The 22,720-nt window shown below is 40.6% G+C and overlaps 1 pseudogene across 1 annotated transcript; it reads left to right on the forward strand.

The window, feature by feature from the left end:
• The first annotated feature begins 348 nt into the window (after window positions 1–348).
• On the forward strand, window positions 349–21,592 carry LOC112632136 (annotated as a pseudogene). The gene is made up of 8 exons (XR_003121264.1): window positions 349–592; window positions 962–1,030; window positions 3,350–3,418; window positions 4,660–4,694; window positions 12,276–12,376; window positions 14,976–15,011; window positions 18,986–19,041; window positions 19,702–21,592. The product of XR_003121264.1 is annotated as an arf-GAP with GTPase, ANK repeat and PH domain-containing protein 5-like (transcript).
• The last annotated feature ends 1,128 nt before the right edge of the window (window positions 21,593–22,720 follow it).

A 22,720-nucleotide genomic window follows, 5' to 3' on the forward strand; every position in this document is an offset into this window, starting at 1 on the left:
CCACCTGGGCCAGTGGGCTTCAGTCTGTAGGTGACTACAGAAGGAGGAGGAGCTCCGTCTGTTCTCTCTTCAGGCAGTTGTGTCTCTCAGCGCTTGTTGGGTTCACAAGCAATTTAATAAGCTGGCTGATCTTCACCCTCCCAGACAAGTCACTCAGGGGAGGCGGCCAGGTGCGGGCCTTGGCCTGCAGCCCTAGCCAGGGCCCAGGACCGGGCTGTGAGGTGGGCAGGCGAGCAGTGGGCAAGACCATCTCTGCAAGTGCAGCATAGCCTCAGCCTAGGGCACCGGGAGTGCAAGGCCAAAGCTGTGAGCAGAGGCACAGGTGGTGGCAGACAGTAGAGGCGCCCCATGGGGAACATACTGACCTGTTGTGTGTGACCCAGGGTCAGCCCCGAGTTTGACCAGCAACAGTGGTCAGTGTGTCCCTCTGAGTCCAAGATCTATGAGGCAGGAGCTGGGGACAGGATGGCAGGAGCTGGGGACGGGATGGCAGGAGTGCCCATGGCTGCTGCTGTGCAGCCTGCTGAGGTGACTGTTGAAGTTGGTGAGGACCTCCACATGCACCACATCCATGACCGGGAGATGCCTGAAGGTAAGGAGGTGACGGGTGCCATCTGCCCTCAGCTTGCCTCTGGCTGCTGCTGCCCCCAAGGTCCCCTGGAAGGCATTGCCCACTTCGAGCTCCTTTCTGCCTGTAGCTAGCTTTCCCGGGGCTGGCCAGGAACAAGACCTGGCTCTGCCTTGCATTCTCACCCCTTAGTCTTTCCCCACCGAGTCCAGTCAGTTTCTTTTCGCCTCCCCTCCCAATCGCCCAGTTCTTGCTCTCTCATCTCATTCTGCCAGGCTGGCATGGGACCATTTATTTGTGACTCTTCTTGTCAAATAAGCAGCAAATAAATGAGTTGATAAATTTTTATAAATGGTTACATCTTTTTTTGCTTTTCTCCCTCTATACGTATAGCTTTGGAGTTTAACCCTTCTGCCAATCCAGAGGCAAGCACAATATGCCACAGGAACTGTCAAACAGATGGTGAGACAACATTGTCTGTATGTCTGTGTATTATCCTGTGGGACTTTGTTGAGGCTTCTTTGGACCATTCTCTTCCTTTCCTCAATAAAAACTCAAATATCCCGACTTTCCAGCACCCATCTTATTTTTTCTTTGTACCTGTCCACATGGTACCTAAGTGAAGGAACCAGGTAAGTGCCTAATTGTTTCCTTTGTTAAAGTAGGTAAATCTCAGGACAGTTCATATTCAGATATTCGGGGATTTCTTACTTAAAATCAGAATGGAGGTTGCCATGGGAGAGGCTGTATGGTATTCTTAATGGGCTGCTGTAAGTCACCTTGATAGAAGCTGCTTAGTTTCTTCTAACTGTAATTTGAACACAGAAGGAAATAAAACAAAAAAAGGGTGCTTAAAATAATTGTGAAAGGTGTGAAATGTCACGGCCAGGGCTGCAGAAAAAGGTTGTGTGTCTGTGTGTTTGGGGTTTCTCAAAGGACTTTACCTATGAGGCTCTGATTACTCTAAAATTTTTAATTTAACACAAAATGTGTTTCCAAATTTATTCTGGTGATTTAACAGACTTTATTCACCTCCTTGTTCTAAAAGGTGGGGATTGGTTCATGATCAAAACTTTCAAAATACATGAAACGTCAATGTAGACTTTTAATGTGTAATATAAAGATTGCAGGTTAAAATGTCAGACCTTCCCTGTAAGAGTGTTTGTTGCTGAGGCTCCCCCTTTGTCCTTTCCCCTCCTGACAATAGCATCTCGTTCAAAGATAAGAAAGTTGGAGTTTTGACCGGGCATGGTGGCTCACGCCTGTAATTCCAGCACTTTGGGAGGCCAAGGCGGGCAGATCACCTGAGGTCAGGTGTTCGAGACCAGCCTGGCTAACATGGTGAAACCCCGTCTGTACTAGAAAAAAGTACAAAAATTAGCTGGGCGTGGTGGTGCATGCCTGTAGTTCCAGCTACTCGAGAGGCTGAGGCAGGAGAATTGCTTGAACCCAGGAGGCAGAGGTTGCAGTGAGCAGAGAGCACCAATGCACTCCAGCCTGGGTGACAGAGTGAGACCCCATCTCAAAAAAAATAAAAATAAAAAATAAAAAGAGAAAGAAAAGAAAAAGAAAGAAAGAAAGTTGGAATTTTTTAGTCTCTATACTGCTGGGAGAGGCAGGGGATGGGAGGTGGTAGAAAAGAGAAAACAATTAGTTGGTTTGCCTCTAAAATTTTGCAAAAAGGTGAATCTAAGTAAAGGTAATTCTGGGTAATAATATGGTTCATGAATAAAAACTAAAATTTTCAAAATAGAAAACATTGCATCATAAAGATATTAAATCCAGTTGGCTTATTGGTTTCATTTAAATGCCAGAGATTTCATTGCTGTAGAAGAAATGTCTCATAGCTCTTCTATTTAAACTTTGGTTGGGCTCCTAATTTTTTAAGAGGTAGGATATTTAAGACTCATGATGAGTGTGACTTTGTAACTTGGAAGTACTATCCTCACTTTTCAAGATATTTAAGGATTGCTTTAGAATAAACAAATATATTAAGTGAATTAATTGATTATACCTTTATACACAAACTGTGTAAGTATTTGTGTAAACTTATACTCTGCTTGGTGATGTAAGGAAAGCCTCTGAGTGATGTTACACACAGCTAGTAGATGGGTAGTGTTGGATGGGAGCCCAAAAATGGCTCTTTATTGTCATTCTTTAGGATTACAGCACAGTTTATGTATGTCTCACTTGGCCCTTTCCAATACAAATAAGGCCTGGGTATGTTCTCCCTATGTATTGTTAATGAAGAAATGAAGACGTAGAGATATCACATGACTATGGAAGACATCTACTTAACAGAACTAAGGTTCTATGTCCTCAGAATGACATGGAAGTGACAGATATGCTGAATTTACTTTTTTAAAATTTAAAAAACTCTAGAATACATCTATATTTTGCCTATAAAATAGACCTGTCTTTTAAAACTTACTGCCAGCTTGATTTATTTTATGCAAAGTGGATTTTATACCACTCAAAACCAATATTTACCTCTTCTTTTTTTTTTTTTTTAAATAAAGGAAGGTGTCACTGTGTTACTCATGCTGGCCTCAAATTCCTGACCTGGGTTCAAGTGATTTTCCCATCTCAGCCTCCTGAGTAGCTGGGACTACAAGCATGTGCCATCTTGCCTTGCTCTATCTTATGTCCATACATTCATTTCAATGGATAAGAATAAAAGTAGAGGTAGTGAAACAGCCTAAATGCAGCAGTTGAATAAACAAATTGATAAATTTTATAAATGATTACATCTTTTTTTCTTTTCTCCCTCTATACGTATAGCTTTGGAGTTTAACCCTCCTGCCAATCCAGAGGCAAGCACAATATTCCAGAGAAACTCTCAAAAGGATGGTGAGACAACATTGTTTTTTCTACCAAGAGAAATAATAAAAACTCTTGTTTGATTAGGTTATAGAAAGTATTTAGAAAAACTCAAATTGGTTTAAGTTTTTCACCTTTTCACATGTTCACTTGTCTTATTTTAACATGTGATATACTTTCCTTTAGTTGTTATTGTTTTAGTGAAAACATGTAAACTGTTTGTTTATACATTTTGCCATCTTTTTATCAACACAATTAATTTGTCATGTGACGGAGGAGTCATGGACTTCTTTATTTATACTTCTTGGATTTATCTTTATTTATAATTCTTGGATTTCTTTTTATTTATAATTCCTCTTTCCTTACTCGAAAGAGTACATTTTAAAGATGAATGATAGAACTTAGGCTTCAGCTTGGTTTTCATTTAAACAAATTAAAAACATAGTTGTTTATCATCGGGGATTGAATCTGTGATTTGGGCCTCCTCTCACACAGTCCTCTGACCACATTCATTTACCACATCCACGTTCATGCTACTCAAAACTTTTAAGTTTTTAACCTTTTCATTTGATGTAATGTAAATTTAAACATGCCCTACTCCTGCTTATTTTCCTTAATGTTATGCTAAATCCTCATTTGTTTGCTAAAAAGCCATACACAGCCAAGTTTTCCAGTTGACTTAAACAGCAAGAATACAAGTGAGGGTTATATAATAATATGTGAAGTAATGCAGCACAGTAAAACATGAGAGGTTGTAACCTTTGTTTTTATAGTTTGAGTAGACTTTGCCCAAATTGAATCAGTTATTTCTGGTTAGAACTTGTGTTCATTTTTTACATTACTGTAAAGAGATACCTAAGGCTGGGTAATTTATAACAAAAAGAGGTTTAATTGGCTCATAGATCTTGGGGCTGTACAAACATGGCTTCAACATCTGCTTCTGGTGAGGGCCGCAGCAAGCTTACAATCATGATAGAAGGCAAAAGGGAAGCAGGTGGTTCCACATGGTGAAAGAGGAAGGAGGGAGGGGAAGGGGGAAGGTACCACATTCTTTTTTCTTTTTTCTTTTTTTCTTTTTTTAATGGAGCCTCGCTCTGTTGCCCAGGCTGGAGTGCAATGGCCTGATCTCTGCTCACTACAACCTCCACCTCCTAGATTCAAGCGATTCTCCTGCCTTAGCCTCCCAAGTAGTTGAGACTATAGGCAGGTGCCACAACACCTGGCTAATTTTTGTATTTGTGGTAGAGACCAAAAAAAATTTTTTTTCTTAGTTGTAGAAATGAGAAGAAGCAACTGTACAAACCATGTTAGTAAACAGCTAGTTGAGAAACTGATAGTTTGACATAAAAGCATGTCTCTCTTGATTTTTTTAAATTACAATATGTACCCAGTGGTGGTAGCATGGAGCTCTTTTTGTGGATTTTCTAAATTTCTTCTATTTTCCTAAGTAATTTATCCAGAAAAATTTTTAGCTTACTGTGTCCACCTTTTAAGGATTTCTGACATTTAAATTGAATTTCAATAGTCTGGTTGTGGTAAAAAATCTGCCTTAAGGCTGGACGTGGTGGCTCACGCCTGTAATCCCAGCACTTTAGGAGGCCCAGGTGGGCAGATCATCTGAGGTCAGGAGTTCGAGACAACCCTGACCAACATAGTGGAATTCTGTCTCTACTAAAAATAGAAAATTAGCCGGGCGCTGTGGCGCATGCCTGGAATCTCAGCTACTCAGGAGGCTGAGGTAGGAGAATCACTTGAACCCGGCAGGCAGAGGTTGCAGTGAGCCGAGATCGCGCCATTGCACTCCAGCCTGGGCAACAGAGCGAAACTCTGCCTCAAAACAAAACAAAACAAAACAAAATAAAAAAACAAAGAGATCTGCCTTAAATATTGAATCTTATTTTTAATGAAATAACAAAAATAGAATAGCTAAGTTAATTGCCAGCACTGTCTACTGACTTTTTATCACAGCAGGTGAAAGCATACCTTTCTTGCTACACCATGATCTTATGTTCCTCCCTCTGTTTCTTCCAATAGTAGCACACTTCTTCATTAAATCAGTAATATTTACATGATTATGACTCTGCAAATATTATTCACTGCTAAGTCATATGGTGTTTTCATTGTGCCTCTGCATTACATATTCTTCATCCTGTCTCTGAAACAGTTCTGAAATCTGAGCAATTCTGCAATTCTCCTGGATCTTCTCTTTTTTCCTAGCCTATGTTAGTTTATCCATCCAAATATAGTAAGGAGCCTCTGGGTGGTCTGTTTGCTTTCACATCCATTATTTTTCAGCATGAAGCTAATTTTCTGACTATATTCATTTGCTTATTTTCTAACAGTTGCTTTTCCTCCAAGTGTTGTAGCATTTATCACATGCCTTTCAAAGATATTTTGCATCTGCAAAAACACATCTGTTCCTTTTGTGTGTGTGTTGGGGGGGTCAACCTTCTTTGGCCTTTTGTCATCCTAGTTCAGTATGGAGTGGCTTTCCCTAGATGTGCTCGATGTCTGCTTTTCTGTGCTATCTCCTTAAAGTCTTTTGGGATCTCACATAACTGCTGTCTTGTGTGGGATCGCCTGAGTCCTAGATTCTGTGTTTCCTTCTGTCCTGTAATTCTTTCTAGTTGTACCTGAACACATTTTCCTGGGTGGAGATATTTAGAGAGCTGGCCAGTCTTAAAATCCCTCCTCTTTGATAGAGAGGAAACCTCTAGGTTGAATCTAAATTTTATGATTCTAAAGACATTTTGCAGTTGTGCTCTCATTACAGTGTTGTTCTTGAATCTATTACCGGTGTGTGATACACAATTTACAACCAGGTTTTAGGTATCTGTGGAAACTTTTTTTTTTTTTTTGAGAAGAGTTTCACTCTTATTGCACAGGCTGGAGTGCAATGGTGCAATCTTGGCTCACTGCAACCTCTACCTCCTGGGTTCAAGTGATTCTCCTGTCTCAACCTCCCAAGTAGCTGGGAGGACAGTCGTGCACCACCATGCCTGGCTAATTTTTGTATTTGTAGTAGAGATGGGGTTTCACCATGTTGGCCAGGCTGGTCTCGAACTCCTGATCTCAAGTGATCCATCCACCTCGGCCTCCCAAAGTGCTGGGATTACAGGCGTGAGCCACCACGCCTGGCCCGAAACATTTTAGGATTTTTCTCTCTCTCTGAAGTTCTGAAATTTTATAATAACAGCTTGCCGGGGATCTTTTCATTGAGGCTACTAAACCTGAGACTATCTCTTCTTGAGAATTTTTTTTTATTTTCTCTGTTACTTTTTTACTGATAGTCTTGTTTTTCAGATGCTAGGCTGCTTAGACCAGTACACCTGCATTTGTTTTTTATTTTTCCCCTTCTTTTTCTTTCAGTTTGTCCTTTTATTCTAGTTCTGGGATATTCTGTGACTTTATCCTCTACTATTTCTGTTGAATTTTATATTTTTGAGAGTGTTTTAAGATTTTTTTGTTAAGTTTTGCTCCTGGTTTTGACTGCTCCCATGAATTCCTTTTTTCTGTTGCTTTGATTTCTGTTGTTGGAGGCTTCCCTCCAATGTGTGGTGGTCCCCGGCCTGCTTTATTTGGAAGCAGGACTTCTGTTAGCTGATAGCACTCACTGTGAGGTTTTGGAAGCCAAACTAGCTTTTCATTTGGGGGACCTCAGTGTATTATCTGGGGATCTTTATTCGAGACATTTCAGTTTCTTCTGAGAAGGATCTCCCAATTTTCTGCCTGGGAAGTAAAAGCATGGCCACTTGCTTTCCAAAAGCAGAGTTAGCGAAGGAAGTTGGAGTTCCATTTTTGGTATACAGTTTTCTTTATATCTCAGGTTTAAGCCATGGTATCTCTGAGCCAGGAATTCTCAGGTTTGATATATCCAGAGAACACACATCTAAGTTTCTTGTCAGATGGAAAGACAGGTAGACTCGGGCCTCTGGTTAGAGATTTTCAACTGACCTTGCTGGCTTTTGTTTTACATTTTACCCTACTTTCCAAAGTGCCATTTGCCCGTAAGTTCACAACCTGCCTTTAGTTCTGCAAGACAAACTGGCTCACTTCTGTTCCAGTCACTTTCTGTAGGCACCAAAGTTGCACTTCCATGTTATTTACCACTCCTTTATCTACTTTTTATGTCTCAGCATTTATTAAAAATTATCTCTGTCAACCTTCTCTCCTGGTCATGTGTGTAATCTTTATTTTATGACTAATGAGACTTCCGGAGGGAGAAGAAATAAATTTGTGGTCTATCTATTATATTTAATCCAAATTTAGGACCTATGTTTAAATCAAAGTCTAATTTGAGTATAATTAATGACATTAATCCAGAGAATTTTTTTAAATGAATGTATCTATAATAAGAATATTTCACTTTTCTTCTAAGGCCTTGTTTGACATTTTCATTCAAACTTTATCCACTGCCATCTACTTCCCATTACTTCACAATAGATGGAGCTGTTTTCATGAATGCCCAAAGTGTTAGAAATATTTAAGTTAATTAAGATTTGTTCATTTTTGGCCTGGTCAACATAGTAAGTTTAAATAACAAATTAGCCATGCCTGGTGGCATGTGCCTTTCATTTAACCTACTCAGGAGGCTGAGACAGAGGATCACTTGAGCTCAGGAGTTTGCAGCTGCTGTTAACCATAATTGCACCACTGCACTCCAGCCTGGGCAACACAGGGAGACCCTGTCGCAGAAAAAGGAAAAAAGTTATTAATTCTTTAAAAATATATCTAGGGCCGGGCGCGGTGGCTCAAGCCTGTAATCCCAGCACTTTGGGAGGCCGAGACGGGCGGATCACGAGGTCAGGAGATCAAGACCATCCTGGCTAACACGGTGAAACCCCGTCTCTACTAAAAAATACAAAAAAAACTAGCCGGGCGAGGTGGCGGGCGCCTGTAGTCCCAGCTGCTCGGGAGGCTGAGGCAGGAGAATGGCGTGAACCCGGGAGGCGGAGCTTGCAGTGAGCTGAGATCTGGCCACTGCACTCCAGCCCGGGCGACAGAGCGAGACTCCGTCTCAAAAAAAAAAAAAATAAAAATAAATAAATAAAAATAAAAATAAAAATATATCTAAAATTTGTCCTGCCCAAAATGAGAGCAAAAAATGTAAACTTTAGTCTTTGTTTTATGTTTGCTGAGAAAAATGCTGTATATTATTTATTTATTTATTATTTCCATAGGTTTTTGGGGGAACAGGTGGTATTTGGTTACATGACTAAGTTCTTCAGTGATGATTTGTGAGATTTTGGTGCACGCATCACCTGAGCAGTATCCACTGAACCCAATTTGTAGTATTTTATCCCTCACCCTCCTCCCAGCCTTTCCAGAGTCCCCAAGTCCATTGTATCAGTCTTATGCCTTTGCATCCTTATAACTTAGCTCCCACGTATGAATGAGAACATATGATGTTTAGTTCTCCATGCCTGAGTTACTTCATTTCGAATAATAGTCTTTACTTCCATCCAGGTTGCTGGGAATGCCATTAGTTTATTTCTTATTGTGGCTGTGTGATATTCCTCATGTGTATATGTGTATGTATATCACAGTTTCTTTAGCCACTCCTTGATTGATGGGCATTTGGGCTGGTTCCATATTTTTGTAATTGTAATTTGTAAATCGCAATTTGTTTGAGTTCCACATAGATTCTGGATAATAGCCCCTTGTCAGCTCTATAGACTGTGAAGATTCCCTCCCACTCTGTGGGGTGTCTGCTTACTCTGCTGATTGTTCCTTTCCCTGTGCAGAAGCTCTTTAGTTAAGTCTCACCTGTTTGTTTTGTTGCATTTGCTTTTGTGTTCTTGGTCATGAAGTCTTTGCCTAAGCCAGTGTCTAGATAGGTGTTTCCAATGTTATCTTCTAGAATTTTTATGGTTTCAGGTCATAGATTTATGTCCTTGATCCATCTTGAGTTGATTTCTGTGTAAGGTGAGAGTTGAGGATCCAGTTTCATTCTCCTGCATGTGGCTTGCCAATTATCCCAGCACCATTTGTTGAATAGGGTTCACTTTCTTCACCTTGTGTTTTAGTTGGCTTTGTTGAAAATTAGTTGGCTATAGGTATTTGAGTTTATTTCTGGGTTCTCTATTCTGTTCCATTGGTGTAGATGCCTATTTTTATACCACTACCATGCTGTTTTGGTGACTATGGCCTTATAGTGTAGTTTGAAATCAGGTAATGTGATGCCTCCAGATTTGTTGTTGTTGCTTATATTTGTTTTGGCTACGTGGGTTCTTGTTTGGTCCTATATGAATTTTAGGATTGTTTTTTCTAGTTCTGTGAAGAAGAATGGTGGTATTTTGATGGGAATTACATTGAATTTGTAGATTGCTTTTGGCAGTATGGTCATTTTCGTGATATTCATTCTACCCTTTCATGAGCATGGGCTGTCTTTCCATTTGTTTATGTCCATGATTTCATTGAGCAATGTTTTGTAGTTCCCAATGGCATATCAAAATGATGTTCCAGAGGGCGCAGTGGCTCACGCCTGTAATCCCAACACTTTGGGAGGCCAAGGCAGGTGGATCACGAGGTCAGGGGTTGAGACCAGCCTGGTCAACATGGTGAAACCTCGTCTCTACTAAAAATACAAAAATTAGCCAGGCCTGGTGGCATGTGCCTGTAATCCCATCTACTCAGGAGGCTGAGGCAGGAGAATCACTTGAACCTGGGAGGCAGAGGTTGCAGTGAGCCAAGATCGCCCCACTGCACACTCCAGCCTGGGTGACAGAGCGAGACTCCATCTCGAAAAAAAAAAAAAAAAAAAAAAGATACTCCACCATAATCAAATGGGTTTCGTACTAATGATGCAGGGATGGGTTAACATACACAAGTCAATAAATGTGATACACCCCATGAACAGAATTGAAAACAAAAAAAATCACATGATCATCTTAATAGATGTGGAAAAGACATTTGACAAAATGCAGCATCCTTTTATGATTAAAACCCTCAGCAAAATCGACATACAAAGGTTATACCTCAATGTAATAAAAGCCATCTATGACAAACCCACAACCAACATAATATCAAATGGGGAAAAGTTGAAAGCATTCCCCCTAAGAACCGGAACAAGACAAGGATGCCCACTCTCACCACTTCTATTCAACATAGTACTAGAAGACCCAGCCAGAGCAATCACATGAGAGAAAGCAATAAAAGGCATCCTGATCGGTAAAGAGGAAGTCAAACTGTTGCTGTTTGCTGATGATATGATCGTATACCTAGGAAACCCTAAAGACTCCTCTCAAAAGCTCCTAGAACTGATAAATGAGTTCAGCAAAGTTTCAGGAGACAAAATTAATGTACACAAATCAGTAGCTCTATTATACCCCAACAGAGACCAAGCTTAGAATCAAACCAATAACTCAACCCCTTTTACGATAACTGCAAAAATAAAATAAAATAAAATACTTAGAAATAGACATAATCAAGGAGATGAAAGACCTCTACCAGGAAAACAACTTTAGTATTTTTAATGGGTTAAAATGAGAGGCAGCAGGTACAGCGGAAGAAGTCAGTGGGTGGGCATTGGTGTCCAATGGGCACTGGACCTTTGGTGGTAAAGCTTTGGTTTTGACTTACTAAATTACTAGGTACAATTATTTTCTAGTTTTTGTTATTAAATCTTAAAACTACTAAGTAATCCCTTCCCTTTCTTGTTAAAGATCATAAAATTTCATACTCTGATTTCTTCTGACTGACGTTAGATTGTTTCTATTTTGTGACTACCTTAAATAATACCTATAAACAGTAAACTGTTAGTAGTGTTTTTGCTGTAGTTAAATGTAGTAAAACTTATCCTCCGAATTATAACTGAATTGTCAAACACTTGCGAAGTTTTGGGTTTACTCAGAATTCTATGCTCAGCAGCTGGAGGTAGCAAGAATAAGGGCCCTCCCTTACTCTTATGGAGAGGCATACTCTCTCATGAGGGGGATACGCTGCAAGAATTAGTATCTTGTAAGCAGTGGTGAATTTGACTAATTAGTGTACAAAAAAAAAAACCATTTTTTGGTGTGGCTACTGACAAAGAGATCCAAGAGGGTAGATGGAGTCAAGCTTTTGCTGAAACAAGGAAAGAGAAAAGCAGTATTCTAGGCAGAGAGCCGGGGTAGAGCAGGAAAATGGCTAGGTGCAGGTCAGATGACTTATAGAATGAAACTGATCAAGTTTTGAAATGAATGGAAAGTATTCTCTGAGAGTCTCATTTGAGTCGTGTCATGGCAGTCTTATTTAAACATGAAGTGAAAGTTAAATTTTTTAAGTTGTCATCTGTTTTCAGGGTATGTGAGAGAATATTTAAGTGATACTCTTTTTATCCTCCACATAAGAAAATAGGACTAGAGAAACCTATGGCTTCCTCACTTGTTGGTGGCCTAGCAGCCCTGGCACACAGAGCCTCTGAATCTGAAACACTTGTTTTGTCACAATATCACCTGAAATAATACATTTAGGATGAGTAATTTAGTAAATGCATTAGCCTTGTACTCACTGCAATAAAATGCTCTTGTACCAGTATTATTTAATACATAACATTTTATTGTAGTAAATAAATCATAGAAATAGAAAGTCTCAGCTGCTTTATATTGCTGTAAAAAAAATGAAATCTTATTTTAAACTTTTCTTATGATTTTTAAAGGGAATTCATAAAATCCTTGTTAGGTTTGATGACAGGTACCATATTAAGGGCAGCATTTTATAACCCATATCTTAAACATCGTCTCTGCAAGTTAAGAGCCTCTGATGGGTTTTCTATAGAGTGCAAATGATACCGCACTCAGGCAGTTCATGGAGTGTAAGAAATATCTTAGTGCTTTGTCATTTCACATTTTAACCAAGAAAATAATACACTTTGATAAGTTTAACTTATACTTCCCTTCCCTTTTAGGTATCTACTGTGCGTTTCAGTCAACAATACAGCTCATGTTTGACAATATTCCTTGAAGACAGCACAGCCAGTTAGCCTTATCTTACAATGACAATAATATCGTGAGTACAACTCTACTGCCAAGGGCAGATTCCTTTATTCTAAAATTGTTTCGGCCATTTGTTTTTCCTCTGCAGCAATCAGTTTAAGAAATTGGAGTCAACTGTGTATTGGTATCCAGATTCTAAATATTAATATCAATTTCTCTTTTAATCTTAGATATCATGGTGGAAGGAAAAAATCAGCAAAGAAGCAATCCCAGAAAAAGGGTATTTTTTTGATGCCTTTATGCCTTAAGACAATGTTGAATGCAGTGAGAAGAATGGGTTCCCTTTATTGAATGTTTTTCATGAAAACTTAGTGGTTCAGTGCATTATAGGCCTAAATCAATGTGTACTACTTTGGACAGTAGCCTTGGAAGAAGGAACAGCTTTTTCTCTTCTGGCACCACAGTGTATCTGCATTTGCATTTCTCCCATTGTGCATGAGCACCTCATGGGCCACAAAGATGCGCTTTGAGAGCACCCTGAGATGAAGTTTATTTTAAAAGGAACAACAACCAACACCACCACCACCTCCATAAGGGCTTTCCAGTGTACATTATTATCATCTCTTTGGGTTATGAGTGTTGATTTTTAGAACACAGTTTGGAAAGTACTAATTTAGAACATTAATGTCTTTATCTTTAATTTTATTTTTCATTCTATAAACATACCTAGCTTATACACAATTTTGTTTCAAATACACTAGCCTTTTTAGCTAATTCAATTATCAGTAACTTTTACTTTAATTAAAAATGGCAAGCTTACACTCGTAATAATGTCACTTTCCTTCCCCCATTTTAACAGTAGTTGAGATGAAATTCTGGTTCAGCAAAAACTGGACTCAAACTCTGTCTCAAGTCCTGAGCTTTGGAACCTATTGAGTAATCACTAAATGTCTGTAGTCAGCCAAGTCTCTTAAATCTTTGAGCGCACATACACAAAAGCTACTTTGACTAGAGTCCCTGGCTTCTTTGAGTTCAAAAGCTTTTGATGTGTTAGCATACAATTCAAAAGTAGCTTTGAAGATTAATCTTGCTCAAACAAATTTCATGCTTTTTTCCTCATTATTCTACTTTTTGGAAGTCTACTTCTGAAAGTAAAGTAAGTTTTAATTTGCCATCAGCAAGTTTGAGAAATGATCATTTGGTATATTCACTATTGATGAAATAAAGGTTTATTGAGCAAATTAATAGGACAAATTAGTTTCAAGAAAAGATTTTGATAAATGTTTATCATGAGTCAGTAGTGCAGTGTTGTCAATGGGGTAGGTGGAACTCACTGAGATCACTTATGCACGGTTTTTTTTTTTTTCAAAATACGTGTTTGCAAACACATGCATCTTCCCATCTCCACTTTCCCTCTATCTCTAGGCACTGAGAAGCCTTTTAGGAAAATAGGGATGGATGTGAGACATCTTTATGTGAAGAAAGGCATCGCAGAAGATTCTGATTTTCACCCCAGCTCAATCATTCCAAACTTTGCTGCACATTGAAATCACCTGGGAAACTTTTACCAACAACCTTGATGACCAAAGTCATATCCAATACTAACTACATTAAAATGTCTCATGTTGAAGATGAGGCCGTTATTAAAGCTTCTCAGGTGATTTTAATGTGCAGTAAAGTTTGAGAGCCACGGCTTCATTTGAGTTTAGGACAAGAAACTGCTCCTATTTGGTGGGACCTTGGGCAAGTCAGTTTTAAGGTTTGTTTCCCTGATCTGTAAAATGAGTGTTGAATTAAATGTCATGTAAGGTCATTGGTCCTTTCCAGCATGTAACTTTAAATTCTGTGATTTTAAAATTATTTCAGAGATGAAAACTACTTGAAGCACTATAGACGTATCCATCTTACATGCTAATGTTACAGGCTTTTTAAAAAGTGCTAATATTGTATAGACCTATTAACTGAAATTGAGATTTGCCCTCCCTCAGTTGTTTTGAGCCTCGTTCTACAAAATTAGCTGGGTGTGGTGGTGCATGCCTGTAATCCCAGCTACTCAGGAGGCTGAGGCAGGAGAATCGCTTGAACTCAGGAAGCAGAGGTTGTGGTGAGCCAAGATCGCACCATTGCACTCCCGGCTGAAAAACAGAAAAGACCCACCAAAAAAAAAAAAAAAAAAAAAAAAAAAAACCATTACCTGGGCATAGTGGCACAAACCTGTAGTCCCAGCTACTTGAGAGGCTGAGGCATGAGAATCGCTTGAACTTGGGAGGTGGAGGTTGTGGTGAGCCAAGATCGCACCACTGCACTCCAGTCTGAGCAACAGAGCAAGACTCTGGGTCAAAAAATAAATAAATACATAAAATAAATCACATGGGGCAAAAGGTTTTGTGGGTAGAAGAGCATATAACAGGGAAATCTGTTATTATTTATACATTATAATCATCAACAGAAACACATCTTCTAACAGCATATTGCCTCACATTTTGGTTCTCATATTTTTGCGGAAAACCAAGAAATGAAAACAAGAAAGTGCCCTTATGGTACTGTTCCAAACTAGAAGATTTGAATTTCAGGGCCGCTAGGAGAGTTTCCTCTGCCCGCCTTTTAAAAAATATCTTCAGGCCTAACAAATGATAACATCTATTGTTATGAGGTTTTTTTTCCTTCCACAGTGTGATCTTGGAGATACATCATGATGTCACGCAAAGGTGAGCTTCTTAGAAACCTGTCTTGTTATTCTAGCTAATTACTTTGCAAGATATCAAGCTCAGTGTTAGGACACAGCTCTAGACATCATAAGTTGTATTGTGCCTGCTAAAATATCAAAGAAAATTATTTGTGTTTTCTTTGTTCCTTAAGATGCTTTTAATACTTAAACTACTGAGAATCCCAAAGACTATGTGTTTATATTGATTATATTGATATTTACTGTGGTAGAAATATAAAATTGAAATTTTTTTTTCAAAATCTATTTTTAGTTTAGATTTCACAGCCTTACCACTGTTGATATTATGAGCTAGATAACGCTTTGTTGTGAAGACTGTCCCATGCATTGCAGAGAGTTTAGCAGCTTTCATGGCCTCTACCAACTAGATGTCAGTAGTAACCCGTGACCGAGGTTGTACAACATAAAATATTCCTTGAGAACAATATCAACAGATATTTTTCATTGAAAAAATAACTTTTCTACAACAAAAAGTTGAGTAAAAAGTGTGTCATGTATTTATATTATTTAAAGTCTCTCATGCTGAGCTTAATAGGAGACAACTGGACTCTAGATCTTTCTTTGCAATTTGCTTTAAAGAAGCAGTAAGAGGCCAGGTGCAGTGGCTCACTCCTGTAATCCCAGCACTTCGGGAGGCTGCGGTGGGTGAATCACAAGGTCAGGAGATCAAGACCATCCCAGCTAACAAGGTGAAACCCCATCTCTACTGAAAATACAAAAACTTAACCAGGCGTGGTGGCACACACCTGTAGTACCAGTTACTTGGGAGGCGGAGGCAGAACCGCTTGAACCCGGGAGGCGGAGGTTGCAGTGAGCTGAGATCGCACCACTGCACTCTAGTCTGGTGACAAAGCAAGAGTCCATCTCAAAAAAAAAAAAAAAAAGGCAATAAGATGGCCAGGTGTGGTGGTTCATACCTGTAATCCCAGCACTTTGGGAGGCCAAGGTGGGCAGATCACTTGAGGTCAGGAATTTGAGACCAGCCTGACCAACATGGTGAAACCCGCCTCTACTAAAAATATAAAAAATAGCTGGGCGTGGTGGTGCATGCCTGTAGTACCAGCTACTTCTGAGGCTGAGGCCAGAGAATTGCATAGACCCGAGAGGCAGAGGTTGCAGTGAGCTGAGATCTCGCCATTGCACCCCAGCCTGGGTGACAGAGGGAGACTCTGTCTCAAAAAAAAAGAAAAAAGAAGCAATAAAATGACCTAACCTCCTGCAAATATGTAGTTGTTAAAAAGGTGTATTTTTAAAGTTTTCAGACAGTTGTCGGTATTCTTTAATACTAAATCAAAACTTCACAAGTGCTAGTTTCTTAAATTAGTTACAGTGGCATTTTCCATGTTAATAAATTTATTCCATCAGTACTCATTGATCTTTCTTGCACATTAAATGGATCTTCCCCCCCCCCATACTTGCATTTATAATATTATGCATTAGTTACTTGGAATATATTGGTTTATGTTTTATTATGTCAAAAATCACTTTTATTTTAAACACCGATCTTACTTTAAAACACCTTTAAGTATTGAAAAGTTGTCAAGCCTACAGTAGAAGGAATGAGTTTTTCAAAGTCCTCAAGAAAGCTTAAATTTCATCATTGGGAATAAATACTTATTTTCCTTGAAGTGACAACCTCTCACTTCATTTATTTTTGAGAATGATAGTTGTACTTTTTTTTAGACTGAGTCTCATTCTGTCACTTGGCTGGAGTGCATTGGCATGATCTCAGCTCAAGCAATCCTCTCACCTCAGACTCCTGTGTAGCTGGGACTACAGATGTGTGGCACCACGCCAGGCTAATTTTCTTGTATTTTTGGTAGAGACAGGGTTTTTTTTATGTTGCCTAGGCTGGTCTTGAACTGCTGAAGGAGCTCAAGCCATCGGCCTGCTTTGGCCTCCGAAAGTGCTGGGATTTTACAGGCATGAGCCACAGCGCTGGCCCAGTTGCACTTTTAAATAAAAACGATGTTCCGTTAAAAAAAAGTGATTGTTCAGTTCACAATTGAATCACGAATTTTTTTTTAGAAAAAAAAAAAACAACAACCATACTGCAGTCAGCAGAAGCACTTCTTGTTAACTTTCCACTTATTCAGAATATTAAAGAGACATGTCAACATTTAATAACAACATTAATTTTTACTGCTTCATCAAAGACATTCTTAAGAAATTCAGGCTATCTTTTTTAACTGTAGGGGTCAGTAAAGAATAGAGTGACTAATGTAATTGGTACCACTGCCTTGATTTATGCTGAGAAACCAGCAGTTTACCCACTTTTACTTTTATACAGTCATGGCAAGTGTCAATGAAAAAGCAGGCAATGACTTTGTATTACTTTTACAAATTTTTAAAATTTTTAATCAACTTTCTCAGGTTTAATTAGTATGATTCAGAACAGTGTCAGCCAGGCACAGTGGCTCAGTCCTGTAATCCCAGCACTTTGGGAGGCTGAAGCGAGTGGATCACCTGAGGTCAGGTGTTCAAGACCAGCCTGGCCAACATGGTGAAACCACATTTCTACTAAAAATACAAAAATTAGCCGGGCATGGTGGTGGGCACCTGTAATCCCAGCTACTCGGGAAGCTGAAATAGGAGAATCACTTGAACCCAGGAAGTAAATGTTGCCGTGAGCCAAGATCACACACCATTGCACTCCAGCCTGGGCAACAAGAGAGAAACTCGGTCTAAAAAAAAACAGTGTTGACCTCTTAGCCCTTCTGGAAAGGGTCTTGGGGATCCCGAGAGGTCCACAGAGCACATTTGGAGAACCACTGTTTTATCACACAGGCACAATGCATTAGTTTTACAAAGTTTAAAGTTCATCAAAGACTGGCCTCTTAAAAAGGCAGATGAGTTTTTAATTCAAACAACAGAAAATATGTAAATACATCATGAGAATATACTACAGCGAACTAAAGAGAAAGGAAGCTAGGAAATCTGAATCACGTTTACATTTATTTTTTATTTGTTATTTATTTATTTATTTGTTTGTTTGTTTCTGAGACAGAGTCTCGCTCTGTTGCCCAGGGTGGAGTGCGGTGGTGCAATCTCGGCTCACTGCAAGCTCTGCCTCCTGGGTTCACACAATTCTCCTACCTCAGTCTCCTGAGTACCTGGGACTACAGGAGTATGCCACCACGCCCAGGAAATTTTTGGTATTTTTAGTAGAGACGGGATTTCACCGTGTTAACCAGAACGGTCTCAATCTCCTGACCTCATGATCTGCCCGCCTCGGCCCCACCAAAGTGCTGGGATTACAGGTGTGAGCCACTGTGCTTGGCCACACTTACATTTATTTTATTTTATTTATTTATTTATTTATTTATTTATTTTGAGATGGAGTCTCGCTTTGTCACCAGGCTGGAGTGCAATGGCGCGATCTCCGCTCACTGCAACCTCCGCTTCATGGGTTCAAGCAATTCTACCTCAGCCTCCTGAGTAGCTGGGATTACAGGCATGCACCACTATGCCCAGCTATTTTTTGTATTTTTAGTAGAGACAGGGTTTCACCATGTTGGTCAGTCTGGTCTTGATCTCGTGACCTTGTGATCTGCCTGCCTCAGCCTCCCAAAGTGCTGGGGTTACAGGAATGAGCCACTGTGCCTGACCACATTTTTAAAGTTCACCACTACTGCTTTGTAAAACACTCTTGTGTTTCAATGTGTGGTTAGAAGAGTGAAAATATATTTGGTTTATTGCCATTCCCTGTTAGGGACAGTCAATACTTATGGGCATTTCTGACTGGTTATCATATAAAAGACTTCACAGTACAGGACATGATGTGCTGAGAAAGAAGAAGTCAGGAAACCCTCTGCAAGTCAGGATCCAGGAGAAGAATTTGTAAATACTGCTTTGGTAAAGTAAACACCAAAGCACACAGGAGGCCGTATTTTACTAAACAGATATTATACTAAGATATTAACAGTTTTTGAAGTAATGCACATTCTTATTTTATAGAGATGCAGATAGATCTTTGAACATATTTGATGAATGGTTATACTCATTTAAGGTAAGTGGCACTTTTATTGAGGTTGTATTTTTATCATACACTTGTATCTGTTTCATGCTGAAGTCAAAGGCAACTTTTTTAAAATCTTCCTCATTTCATGTCACATTTAGTCATCTTAAGTGTTGTAAAAAGAATGTGCTGGAATAAGAACTGGTCTGCAGCTCTGTTTAGTTAGTGAGCTAATACGAGTAAATATACTATCCAAATAACAGAAAATGTGGGGGTTTTTTGTTTTTTGTTTTTTTTGTTTTGTTTTGTTTTGTTTTGTTTTGAGACGGAGTCTCTCTGTAGCCCAGGCTGGAGTGCAGTCACGTGATCTCGGCTCACTGCAGGCTGTGCCTCCCAGGTCCCTGTTCAAGCAATTCTTCTGCCTCAGCCTCTTGAGTAACTGGGATTACAGGCATGCACTACCATGCCCGGCTAATTTTTTTTTCTTTTTTTGTTTTTCAGTAGATAGGGTTTCACCATGTTGGCCAGGATGGTCTTGAAATCCTGACCTTGTGATCCACCTGCCTCGGCCTCCAAAAGTGCTGGGATTACAGGTGTGAGCCACCATGCCTGGCCCAGAAAATATTTCTTTTTAAAAGGTAATTGTGAGCTGTCTATAGGACCCTGCAAGTCACTACCCAATGTTCGAAGCCATTCCTCCTTCTGTTCCACACAGGTTCCACCATGCACATTACCCAGACAAGAAATGGAGGTGGAAGTTTAAGTAACAAATTCCTCCTCCATTCCATCGACTCCCAGCACCAGCCAGGAGGACCTTCAGATCGATAGTCCTCCCGGTGCCAACACACCCACACCTGTTCGCAAGGAGTCCAAGCACTGGTCCAACCTGTTGACATCTGAGAAAGGGAATGACCCAGATAAAGAAAGCCCTAGAGAGTCATGCTGACATCACTGGGAGCAGCAGAGCCATTCCAATTAAACAGGGCATGCTCTTAAAGCTAAGTGGGAAATGGCTGAAGAAATGGAAAAAGAAATATGTCACCCTCTGTGACAATGGCATGCTCACCTATTATTCAAGCTTAGGTGATTATATGAAGAATATTCTTAAAAAAGAGATGACCTTCGGGTATCTACCATCGAAGTCCCAGGAAAGAGGCCACCCTTAGCCACACTGGCCTGTGCGCCCATTTCCAGCTTTAAAAGCAATGGCCTATCCAAGGACATGAACAGTCTATGTACCTCAGCCAATTCAGACACCAGGCTGGGTGACTCCATATGCTCCAGCCCCAATATCTCCAGCACCACCAGCCCCAAGCTCAACCCACCCCCAAGCTCAACCCACCCCCCTCTCCTCATACCAACAAAAAGAAACACCAAAGGAAGAAAAGCACCAACAACTTGAAAGACGATGGCCTGTCCAGCACTGCTGAAGAAGAAGAAGAAAACTTTATCATTGTGTCCCTCACTGGCCAAACGTGGCACTTTGAAGCCACGACATATGAGGAGCGGGATGCCTGGGTCCAAGCCATCGAGAGCCAGATCCTGGCCAGCCTGCAGTCATGTGAGAGCAGCAAAAGCAAGTTCTGGCTGATGAGCCAGAGCGAGGCCATGGCCCTGCAGTCCATCAGAAACATGCGCGGGAACTCCCACTGTGTGGACTGTGAGACCCAGAATCCTAACTGGGCCACTTTGAATTTAGGAGTCCTCGTGTGTATTGAATGCTCAGGGATCCACCATAATCTTGGCACCTACCTTTCCCGAGTTCGATCTCCGGACCTGGATGACTGGCCAGTCGAGCTCGTGAAGGTTATGTCATCTGTTGGCAATGAGCTAGTCGACAGCCTCTGGCAAGAGAGTAGCCAGGGGCAGATGAAACCCTCGGTCGACTCCACAAGGGAAGAGAAGGAATGGTGGATCCATGCCAAATATGAGCAGAAGCTCTTCCTGGCCCCACTACCCTGCACGGAGCTGTCCCTGGGCCAGCACCTGCTGCAGGCCACCGCTGATAAGAACCTGCAGACAGCCATCCTGCTGCTGGCACATGGCTCCCGGGAGGAGGTGAACGAGACCTGTTGGGAGGGAGATGGCTGCACAGCGCTGCATCTGGCCTGCTGCAAAGGGAATGTGGTCCTGGCTCAGCTCCTGATCTGGTACGGGGTGGATGTCATGGCCTGAGATGCCCATGGGAACACAGCGCTAGCCTACGCCCGACAGGCCTCCAGCCAGGAGTGCATCAAGGTACTGCTGCAGTACGGCTGCCCCGACAAGTGCGTGTAGTATCTGTTTTAATTTTATTTGACTGCAGTCTCCTTGGTGCAAAAACAAAATGGGAAAAATAAATAAGAATAACTCAGAAATTCAAAAGGAAATCACGAATTCACCTAATAATAGCATTTTGAGTGCATTTCGTAAATTAAGTAAATACACAAAAGGTTAATTTTTCTGACCGTAAGAGATATTTTATGTCCTTTTGCTGAGGTGGATATGTTAATCTCAGGCCCTCCTGGGCCACATTGCTCAAGTCACACAGGCTTCTGTATTATGTATTTAGATAAGATGTGTGAAAGTATCTTTGAAAAAAAGTTCGTAAATATGCATTGATTTTTGTACACATGGCACCTCTCTTTTATTTTTTTGAAATGGAGTCTCGCTCTGTCGCGCAGGCTGGAGTGTAGTGGCGCGATATGGGCTCACTGCAAGCTCCGCCTCCCAGGTTCACGCCATTCTCCTGCCTCAGCCTCTCAAGTAGCTGGGACTACAGGCACCCACCACCACGCCTGGCTACTTTTTTGTATTTTTAGTAGAGACGGGGTTTCACCGTGTTAGCCAGGATGGTCTCAATCTCCTGACCTCATGATCCACAGCCTCAGCCTCCCAAAGTGCTGGGATTATAGGCATGAGCCACCATGCCCAGCTCATGGCACCTCTCTTAATTTATAAATTAATTGAACTGGATGTGAACTAATAATGTGCAATTATTGAGATAGGAGGTTTACAGATCATTATACATGGAAAATATTCCCAGCATAAGCACTTCCATTAATGTGATCTACAGCTTTTAAAAAGGAACATTTCAGAATCAGATGGTGGTACAATTTGCTTATTAAAATTGAGGAAAAAGAAAAAGACACTGGAGTATATTAGAAAGGGAAAAGAAGGAATGTGATTTCTCATGATTAAAAGCTTGATTTAGATTGCATGCAGCTTTTGCTACCCAACACCAAGCAACTCTGGCAAAACAGAGTGGTTTTCTGAATGCCAGACTGAGGTGCCTTACAAAGGCAGCTGCTGATGGTTCCAGATGTAGAGACAGGTGATGCAGGAGGGAAAGCTGGATTGGAAAAGGGAGAGTTTTGTAGATGGGCTAAGCTCAGTGTGCCTTTGAGAGAGCAGAGCCAGCAGTGTCTAGTCATCATTTGGATGTACAGGACTAGAGCATGAATCTGACGTAGAGCTGCGGAATGACGAGCAACAGCAGCTCTTTAAATACCAAGAAAGTGTGTAGAATGAAATTGGACAAGCCAAGCATGGTGGTTTCATGCCTTTAGTCCTAGCTACTTGGGAGGCTGAGGTGGGGGAATTACTTGAGCTCAGCAGTTGAGTCCAGCCTGGGCCAGATGGTGAGACCCTGTATCTTAAGAAAAGAAAAAATAAGGCCAGGTACAGTATTTCATGCCTGTAATCCCAGCACTTTGGGAGGCCAAGTTGAGAGGATTGCTCAAGTGTAGGAGTTC

The sequence above is a fragment of the Theropithecus gelada genome, chromosome 9 (assembly GCF_003255815.1).
Source record: "Theropithecus gelada isolate Dixy chromosome 9, Tgel_1.0, whole genome shotgun sequence".
In the NCBI taxonomy this organism is placed as follows: Eukaryota; Metazoa; Chordata; class Mammalia; order Primates; family Cercopithecidae; genus Theropithecus; species Theropithecus gelada.